The 10,614-nt window shown below is 37.1% G+C and overlaps 1 pseudogene; it reads right to left on the reverse strand.

Moving 5' to 3' along the window:
• Positions 1-9,119: 9,119 nt before the first annotated feature.
• Positions 9,120-9,663, reverse strand: LOC138834475 (golgin subfamily A member 7 pseudogene; annotated as a pseudogene).
• Positions 9,664-10,614: the final 951 nt, after the last annotated feature.

Below are 10,614 nucleotides of genomic sequence, written 5' to 3' on the forward strand. Positions count from 1 at the left end.
AGCAGTTTATTGGAGACAAGAATCTAATGAGCCTTCCTCCCTGGGTGGGCTTTGAACCATAATCTTCTGGTCTTAGCCACCTGAATATCTATGATAGATAAAAATATAAATATTATTTGCAAGTGTTCGGATTTCACAAATACCACTGGGGGGAAAATGTTGCAGCAAAGTTTAGTGTAGTGTTCTTTCCACATTAAGAAGGGCATCACATTAGCAGAAGTGTAGTATTTTTTTGCAATAGTGATAAGCTGTTCATGATGAGAATTACGGGAATTTTAAGGTGCACCTTACAAGTTGGAAATTGTTGGGCTAGGATGACTTTATGGCATAAAAGCTTGGGATTGATTTTCATAGAAATAATAGCTTATTCTTGAGGAATTAATTATTACACATCGTAGTTTTATCCTCTACCAGAATGTGGCTATATTTTCTGTTGATTTCTCAAACCTCCATTGAAACTGCAGCTATTGCAGAATTAAATAACATGCAAATAAGTACTGTTTTGAATGTCTCTGTATGTCTGTGAACCAGAGACATTCAAAATTTGAATGTCAAAATTCTGGTTCAGAATTTGAAAATGAGTAGTTAGTGTTTGTAATAATTTTGAAGAACACATATATTCTGTCCTCTTAACAATTATTCAGTTTTAAAAGTTAGGAGTTTCCAGAGAATTAAACTGTTTTCGGTTTTACTATGTGACAATACTAAAATTTTGGGTTTTTTTCCCCAAAATAATGGCAAATATATTGTGAAAATATTGTGTAGTTGATAACGTTTAAGTTAATGACCCTCTGATGAAGAAGGGGGTATTTAATTCAAATTAGATGGCAAATAGTGTTCATTTTTTAAAAAAAGGTAATACACATAGAATAATATTTACTATAGCAATACAGTGAAATTATATATTTTTATTTAAACTTGGTTGCTTTACTTTGTATTTTTTTTAATTCACAAAAATCTTTACAATATCTACTTTCCCTGTTGGTCATGAAGGCTTTATGGTAAGACAATAAAAGTTTTGTCACATCATTTGGGCCTTAATCAAAAACAACAATTTAAAACTAAGAGCATTTTGCAAAATATACTGTAGAACACACCTGAATATATCTATCCTAAAATTAGACTTTAAAACGCATCAAAAAGCAAAAACCAAATAAGCTGTTAAACACTGACAAGCTTATCAGAATGCTGCCAATGGCAAGCTATAACAGCTTTAAATGCTTGTGCCTGTACTGAAATATATGTTAGTAAACATCAAATAATTTCAATAAAGTGAATAACTCCTCTGCCTATGGTATTGTCTCAAATGTTACTTGTAAAAAATTCTTGATTAAAGGAACTGAATTCTGGGAACAGAATATTTAAGGGAAAGAAAACACTGAGAGGATAAAATAAAATCAACATCAATGACATCTTGATCATTCTAAAGTGAGCAACACATCAATATTCACACTGAAGAATAGCAGATAATATATGGAACTTTTATTGGGCTTATAGTTTATAAATGTTGGAAAAGTTAAGAACTTAGATTTCAAAGAGAGGAAAATTAAGGTGGTCACAGAAAAGTGGCTTTCATCAAAACTTGTAAAATGATATAACACATATTTTGAAACATGCATCATAAGCTTCATTAAATTATTTATATTGCTATTTCCAGTTTCAATGTAAATTTTAGGTACTTTTAGATGAAGGAAACAATAAAGGGCATAGAAATAGGCCAGAATTGAAGTGAGAACATGGTAGAAATGGAAAACGAATGGGAGTATAATGCAATTGGGCAGTAATAACAAACATGATTGTTAAAATTTCCATATTAACTAATGCTACAAAGCCAGGCCAAAAGAAACATAGGTCCCATGGTTTCCCTTATTTGCAATATCTAGTATATGTATGAGTCAAGCGGAAAAGGTCAGATAATGTGATGTCAGGAAAATGAACCCTTAGATATGCATTTTAATGTTTTTTTCTTTCATGCATGTGTTTCTAACGCATTTATAAGATTATCTCTTTGTTCCTTTGTATGTCCCTCCCCCACAGTATAACCCCTGCTTTCACTATATTTGATGTCAGTATAACTTGTGGAGGAGATGGGGGAAAACCACTTGTTTAAGGATACAGGTGGACCTGTTGCAACAATGAGAAGTACCAGTTGTCATGTCCAAAACGAGCTTTACAACGTCGGTGCGGACGGGGGCAGGGGGAAGGGGGGGAAGGAGAAGGATTGGGATTGGGGGGGAGGGGGGAGGCTGGGAAGGGTGTGAAGGGTAAACAAAGGAGGAGGCTGCAATGCTTGGTAAGAAATGTATGCATTATCCTGCCCATGTAATTGTAACTCCTCTGTACAGTATGTTCCCAAATAAAATTAAAAAAAATTATTTTGGTTCAATGCACAGGACTGCTGAAAATGGCCAGTAAATAAATGGAATATTCTAATGGTGCCTGTTAAATTCTTAACTAACTCATGATTTGGTTGGCTCACTCATGAAGGACTGTACACACAGAGATTGCTTGCTAACTTACTAATTCTCCTTTGTTTCTTTCAAGAACATTTTTGAAGACTAAGACATTTAAAAGTCAGCAGAACAGGGGCTGGGAAGGTGGCTCAGTGGTAGAGCGGTTGCCTTGCATGTTAGAGGCCCTGGGTTTGATTCCTCAGCACCACATAAGCAAAAAGAAAAAAGCCAGAATTGGCGTTTTCGCTCAAGTGGTAGAGCATTAGCCTTGAGCTGAAGAGCTGAGGGACAGCGTCCACTCCCAGAGTTCAGGCCCCACAACCGGACCCCACCCTCCCAAAAAAAGTCAGCGGAACAAAACACTCACATTATAGAGACTAATATAAGAAAAGTTGAAAAAATGGTTTAAACCAGTATGGGTCTATGAAAATGTTAAACTCCAATCTCCTATATTTGCTGAGTTTTTTCCGCAGAAAGTTATTGCAGCAATTACATTTTTAAAATACTCATCTTCCACCTCAAATTGCTTTCTTTTATTCTTACTATATGATATTTAAGATTTGATCAGCTACAGTACTCCAAACATTCATGAATATTTTAAGAGAAAACACTGTTATTTATTTTGAGAAAAAATTTGAAGTTATGATTTAGAAATTTGAAAGTTGTTTTGTTGCTGAATGAAAACTGTTCTGAAAGCAAATATGCACTAAGATACCAGGGTTCTGTTTATTAGGATGATATCCTCAACTTGCTAAAGGACTAACAAAAGAGTCAGCACAAACAAAAATTCACAACTCAAAATGGTAGCAGTTTTCACATGGCAATCTCTGCTCCAAGAATGCAAAAACTATCATTTTAAGTGGAAAGATCTCTGCCTATAAGTTACACTCAAATGACCAAACAAATCAGCATATGTTATAGGAGACAGTAGAATAGAGCAAGTTCAAAGAGCTAGTCTCCAGGATTGCTTTACCAAGGCTTAGCAAATTAACCATCATTTGAGGGGGAGAGACGGGGAGTTGCTGGGGGAATATGGATTAAGTGACTTTATGTTTAGAAAAAATTATAGCTAAAGTATCTTTCAAAGACTATTTTAGACCTTTGACTGAATTGGAAATATGGCCAAATAAAATATTGCTCTTCATCTCAAAAGTCCCGTACATTAAACATTTACACAGTTCCACAGGTGGAGGAGGGAGGGTGGTTATATCTAGAAACATTTCTTTTAATGTTTATTATACCTAAACACTAATTCTTCTAAAAATGCTCTCCAAAATCTTGAGCAGAATTATCATACTCTGCAATTTAATGCTTCAATTCTTCAACAAAACGCTCACCTATTCCATGTAAATTCTGTCTCAGTGCCAACTGTATTGACTGTTATAATGAAGGATCTTTTTCAATCAACATTTTCACAACCATCCCGAAAGTTTCCCAGTGTTGCTGATAAACCTTTGATGAAGGAACTGCTGAATAGCTTGAAGGTGAAGTTTCTCGTGATGTTTTCAGAGACTGAGTAGAGGGCTGGGGAGGTAGCTCAGTGGCAGAGCGCTTGCCTTGCATGCATGAGGCCCTGTGTTCGATTCCTTAGCACCATACAAACAAAAAGTAAAAAATCTGGAAGTGGTGCTGTGGCTCAAGTGGTTGAACGCTAGCCTTTAGCTGAAGAGCTGAAGGACAGCTCCCAGGCCCAGAGTTCAGGCACCACAACTATGCTGAGACTTGTGGAATGAATATGCTCTGCTCCATCCTGGAGAGTAGCCCCTGCTGCTGAAACTGGAGCCAGATCTGTTGTATGGAGAGTCCTTTCGACCTCCAGGTGGAGGTCCCTTTTATCGGGAGAATGTTTCCTTGAAAAATGGGAAGAGTAGAACCTTTTCCTTCTAAAACCATCTCTTCTGTCCATCATGGTGGCTAGAGAGTAGACAAGAAAGAGTGAAATTATATTTTATGTAGCTTATTTCCCCTTCTTTTTCATTCTTTTCATTTTTTCTCTTTCTGTTTTGCATGCCTTAATTGCTGTTTTGCGCAGCCGCAGATATATCACCTTCATTGATTATTATATGTTATCCCCAATTGGGTACACACATAATCCAGAAATGTATTACTCTATTCACAAACTCTTAGGCTTAAATTCTTTAATAGCAGATTATCTCTTTATACCTATATAATTTTCAAGTAACTAATTTTAAGGATTTTTATTTTTTATTTTTTCATATTTCCTTTCTGTTCCTCCCCTCCTCTCATCTTACCCTTTTCTTCTCTCAATATTTCTTTACATTTACATGATTTTGAGTTTCACTTTTTAAATTTCAATTGTTCTTTTTCCATTTTTTCTTGTTTTTTTTTTTATTCTCTCTCCTAACATTCTGTCCAATCCTTTTCCCTCCCTGAAATTAGGAGTTTATTAAATTCACTCTCCTTTTACCTTTCCACATACATCTCAGCCTATTTCTCCCACATATTTCCCTAAACCTAATAATTTCTGGATTGCCAAATTCTTCTCTGCTGTTCAAAGCCTATTAATCCATACTTTTTTGAATTGATTGTATCTGTTGAACTACAATTTATCTGCAGCTATTTTGACTGTGCAAATACAGGACTGAGGTTGATGTTTGCCTTAAAATACTATTCTAGCACACAATGTTACTTTCATACCAAACGGACAGAACAAGACAGAAAAACACAAGAAAAATGGCAAATCAGGGTATCTCAACTCCCATTCGTGATAATCAATTGACAGAAGAGTTAAAGAATAATCCAGAGGAGAGTTCCCAAAAAGCTCTACAAATACTACTGCTAAACATGGTGAACGAAATGATTGAAAACTTGTAAAAGTCTCAGGATGAGCATGATAGGAAGAGAGAGGAGACAAACCAAAGATCAATACAGGAATCTCATGAGCATGAGGAACTACTCAAAGAGTGATACAAGAATTGCGTGAGCAGGTTGAGAACAGTCAATGAGAAATAAAGGAATTGTGTGAGCAAGCTGAGAACAGTCAAAAAAATACAGGAATTGTGTGAACGTGAGGAAGCTAATCAAAGAGTTATACAGGAATTGTGAGAGGGGATGAGAATACACAAATATTTTCATGGAATCTATAAACAGACAGCTGAAAGAATTCAGGTAAATCACAAAGGGAATGCAGAATGGAGCCCAACAGAAGGAATGGGAGTTCAAGGAAACAATAACCAATCAACTAAGTGATTTTAGAATAAACACTGAGCACAAAATGAAGGAAGTAAAGAAATTCATACAAGATTGAAAACAAAGCTCCAACGAAGAATTTGAAGCCATTAACGCCAACCAATTAGAAGGAAAAGAAAGAAAAAAAAACGAAGTAGAAAATCTTGACAGTAGGTTAGACCATGCAGAACATTGAATCTGAGGGAGTGAGGACAGCCAGGATATTATAAAGAACATACAACTATCCAAGACAAATCCAAATAATATGATACATCTATTCACCATTTGGAAGACACCATCTGAAGGCCTAATCTGAGAATAATGGGTGTGGAGGATCACATAGAGACAGAACTTAATGGTCTAGGAAAATTGGTTAATAGGATCCTAGAAGAGAATTTCCCAAACATGCAAAAAGATAGGCCTATTCAGATACAAGAAGCTTTTAGAACCCCAAATAGACCAGACAAGGATAGGATATCCCACCATGACATTATAATCTGCACGGAATCAGTTCAGACAAAGGAAAAGTTCCTCAACGCTGTCAAGGAGTAAAAGTCAACCACTTATAAAGGAAAACCAATTAGAATCACCTCATATATTGCAGCAAGACAATTAAAGCAAGAAGAGCCTGCAATGATTGAGGCCATACTCTAAAGACAACTATCAATCAAGAACAGTGTAACCAACTAAACTCTCCTTCATAACCGAAGGTGAAATAAAAACCTTCCATAGCAAAGAAAAACTGAAACAATATATCTCCACCAAGCCAACTCTATAAAAGATACTTAAAGATGCTTACACATAGAAAATCAACAAGACCACAATAAAGTCCAAGAAACTGCACCCAAACTGAGAATCCAACAACCATAGGAAGAATCCAGTCACTGAAGCTCCCAAGAATGTGGATAACTTTGCAGGAACTCTCAAACACCTCTCATTCCTAACTCTGGACTTAACTCTCCAATTAAGTGACATAGACTGTCTAGTTGGGTTAAAAAGGAAGATCCTTCTATCTGCTGCATTCAGAAGTTAGAACTGTCCATAAAAAAACACATTTTGAAAGCGAAACGCTGGAACAAAATCTACCAGGCAAATGGCTCCCATAAACTGGTGGGAATTGCAATCCTAATATCACATGAAATAGACTTCAAATTAAAATTAGTGAGAATAGATAAAAAATGTCGCTACATACTAATTAAGGGATAGCTCCTTCAGGAGAATATTACAATTCTACATCTCTATTCACCAAACCACGGAGCACCCAAATTTAACCAAGAAACACTACATTCCCTCAATTTTCACATAGATCCAAAGACATTAATTGTTGGGAACTTTATCCCACCCCTATCCTCACTTCATAGATCAAACTGACAAAAACTCAACAAAGAAACCACAAATCTAAACAACTAGATTTAACAGACATCTACCTAATATTTCTCCCAGAAGTATCAGAATACAGGTTTTTCTCAGCACCACACAGAACATTTTCCAAATAGACCACATTTTAGGTCCAAAGCAAACCTGTCCAATTTGAGAAATATTGAAGTTATACCTTGCATTACTAAGAACACAAGGGAATAAATTTAGAACTCAACACCAAAAGCCACCAAAGAAAGTCCTGTAACATTTGGATGGTGAACAACACACTATTGAATCACCAATTGGTCACGGAATAGATTAGAAAGAAATTCAAATGTTCATGATATTCAACAAAAATGAACACAAAAATTACCAGCTCCTCTGGGACAAAGCAAAGGCAGTACTCAGAGGCAATTTTATAGCTCTGAGTTCCTACATCAACAAATTGGAGAGGGCTGAAATCAAAAATTTAGACAGATCTGAACCTCCTTGAAAAAGAGCAGCAAGATAAACCCCAATCCAGTAGTCGGAAAGAAATCATTAAATTAAATCAGAATTAAACGAATTAGAATCTAAAAAACAATACAAAGAATCAACACAACAAAGAGTTGATTCTTCAATTAAATTAACAAAATAGACAGACCTTTAGCAAAACTTAGAAAAAGAATAGAGCACAGCTAAATAAATAAATTCAAAGATGAGAATGGAAACTTCACCACAGAAAGTACCAAGATTCAGAACACTATAAGGGAATACTTCTCAAAACTTTATGCTTATAAGGTTGAGAACTTGGCAGAAATGCACCATTTCCTAGCAAATATTGACATGCTGAAACTAAACCAAGATCAGTTGAACCATCTTAAAAGGTCAATATAAAGCATTGAAATAGAAACAGCAATAAGAGACCTCCCATCCAAGAAAAGCCCAGAATCAGATGGATTTACAGTGGAATTCTATAAGGCCTTCAAAGCAGAGCTCACACCCATACTCCTTCAAATCTTCAATGAAATTGAAAGAGAAATTTCACTACCAAACTCATTCTATGAAGCCATCATAACCCTCATCCCAAAACTGGGCAGGGACTCATCAATTAAAGAGAAGTATAGACCCATTTCTTTGATGAACATTGAAGCAAAAGATCTCAACAAAATTTTGCATTGATCATGGTCTATGGTGGTCTGTTAGGGGGCATCCAAAATATGGGCACTTCTTCTGGGGGCTCATCCGTGATGCCCCCCATAAACTCACCCAGACCCCAAAGCATGGAGTCGTGAAAAACCCGACAAGTAAGTTGAGTCATTACCGTTCTCTGTTTTTGGTCGCCTGCAGATTCTGTATCTGTAATTCTGGTTTCCCGCGGGATCTGTATTCTGGTTGGCAAAGAGTCTTGTAGGACACGCTATAGGGCTGCCACGGGGTCTGTGGGAGAATTCCCGAGTCCCCATCTGAGTGAATTGCTGTTTAGTTCAACCTTTATGTGGTTAACAAATTAGCATCCACTTCATTGTGCTTATTTGTGTAAATGAACAAGCAACACAAACCACATCTTCCCACATCCAAAGGTAATGCAAATAAACCTAAGTCTCCCAAGAAAAGAATGACCATTGCATTAAATATTGATTTTATGAGCGATAATTGCTGTAATAAAACAAACAACATTATACTTTTTTCATTGAGCTTCGGCTTGAGAAACTGAACAGCAGAAATAAATCTTAAGATATGAAACATGGCAGAAATGATAGTTCTCTGAAATCTGGGAGATGCATTGGCAAAACCACAGACATAATACACCCCTCACCTAGAGAAAAGCTTTTTATTAATCTGAATTTTGGCTAATATTTGACTTCTTGCAGTATAAAGCTACCAGGGAAACTGGCTCAAGGAATGAAGAGAACCAATGGCAATTTTTTACCTGGTGGCAGGTAAGAAACAAACTTTGTATTAGGCCCTCTAACTGCATACGTTATTAAATGACTGAATTTAAAAAAGTGAAATGCTTCATTGTATTTTCTCAGAAGCTAATCAAAGATGACAAGTCCTATACAATTTGGAGACACAAAGTGGATGCTGAGTGACTAGAAATCAAATCAGGTGTGGAATTTTAGAAAGTTAGTAAATGGCACCATGGCTCTGGAAGCAGATACAAAGGAATGATGCTCTGGAGAGGAGGTAGGGACACTCTGTGATCGGCCCATGGACAGATGAGGGTTCCAGCTGGAGGTGGGATCTTTAATTCTATGGCTTATCTTCCAGTGCTCAAAACTCTGTCTTCATAAATGGTAATTTCAATAACTCGAAGTCCTCTCTCAATGGGGTCAGTCAGGAGGAGGCCTTGGGGAGCATATATCTTCTCATTCTGTTCTTGAATATATTTGGAGACTTTCTTCATTATGAGAACATTCTCATAATGGGTTTCCATACACAAGAAGATGGTATATGCTGTCAAACAAGCCAAAAAGCCTTCAAGATATGACTGGCCCCCAAGCTTCTCTGCTTCTGCATAAAGATTATTTAGAGTTTGAACTGTTTCTTCAACTTGCTGCCTATCAATCCTGTTCTCCAACTCTGCAGGAAACTTGGTCCGGAACTGACAGCGTGTGCCACTGCTGTAGTCGCACTGAATGAATACCTTCCTGGACACCGGCGCCTGCTGCAGCCTCATGGTGAGGACAGGACCCACCTCCCCACCTCCTAGGCCCTCCAGCTGCTGTCGCGCTGGGCCCCATCAATCCCTTTTTAAGATCAAGAGTCCAGAGTAAGTTTTGGAAAAACGAGGCAAAATAGATAAAATAATTATTTTAAAAAAATAAGCATAAAGAATAGTGTTAACAGGTGTGCAAGTGTTCAGGCTGCATCTGTTGGAGATGGTTACAAGATTAAGCCTTTTGTGTTTGTTTACAAAAATATATGGTTAGTAAAAAAAATGTCATTTTGGTAAATTATCCTGGGCTATTGGCTAAACAGTCTTAATATCCAACAGGGCCAAAGCCTCCCAAGTCTATGCAATGTATCCTTAACCAGTCTGTGTAGGAATTTGCAGTCCAGCATGAGCTGTGACAGTACCTTGGAGCCACTGAGAGACCTGCTGCTGCAGCTGCACACCCTAATGGGTAAAGTTTGAAGACCAGCTGACAGTCACCTGGAAGAAATCTATATCATCACTCAGACCACCTCCACCATGGAAAAGTAGTCTGAACTCCTTCCGGGTTCAATCACTTGAGACTCAACCCGGTTAAAAGCTGCTAAAACTAAGATCTTGTGGGACATTATTTTGGGTGATATCCAAAAACCCTCTCTATTCCCACAGTAGATATTGGGAGAAAGGATATCACTGGCTTGCTTGCCATAGGCACTTCAGTGCATAGTCACTGGAAATCTACTCTATACTCACAGCCTAGTTTGGCTCTGGTATGGTAATAATCTGAGTGTGTTATCAATGCAGGTAGTAAAAGGATAAGACACAGCTCTGCTCTTAGCTTTAAAATCTAGCAAAATTCTCCATCGCAGTGGTGTTTTGAGGCTGTTCTGAGATAACTTGGTTCCACAAGCAAGAGGAAAAAATGGGCAGTTTTACACTCTAGCCACAAAGAAGCTCGAGGAATTGTAAAGAAGA

Source organism: Dipodomys merriami, unplaced genomic scaffold (genome assembly GCF_024711535.1).
Source record: "Dipodomys merriami isolate MVZ:Mamm:240054 unplaced genomic scaffold, mDipMer1.0.p SCAF_216, whole genome shotgun sequence".
Taxonomy (NCBI): domain Eukaryota; kingdom Metazoa; phylum Chordata; class Mammalia; order Rodentia; family Heteromyidae; genus Dipodomys; species Dipodomys merriami.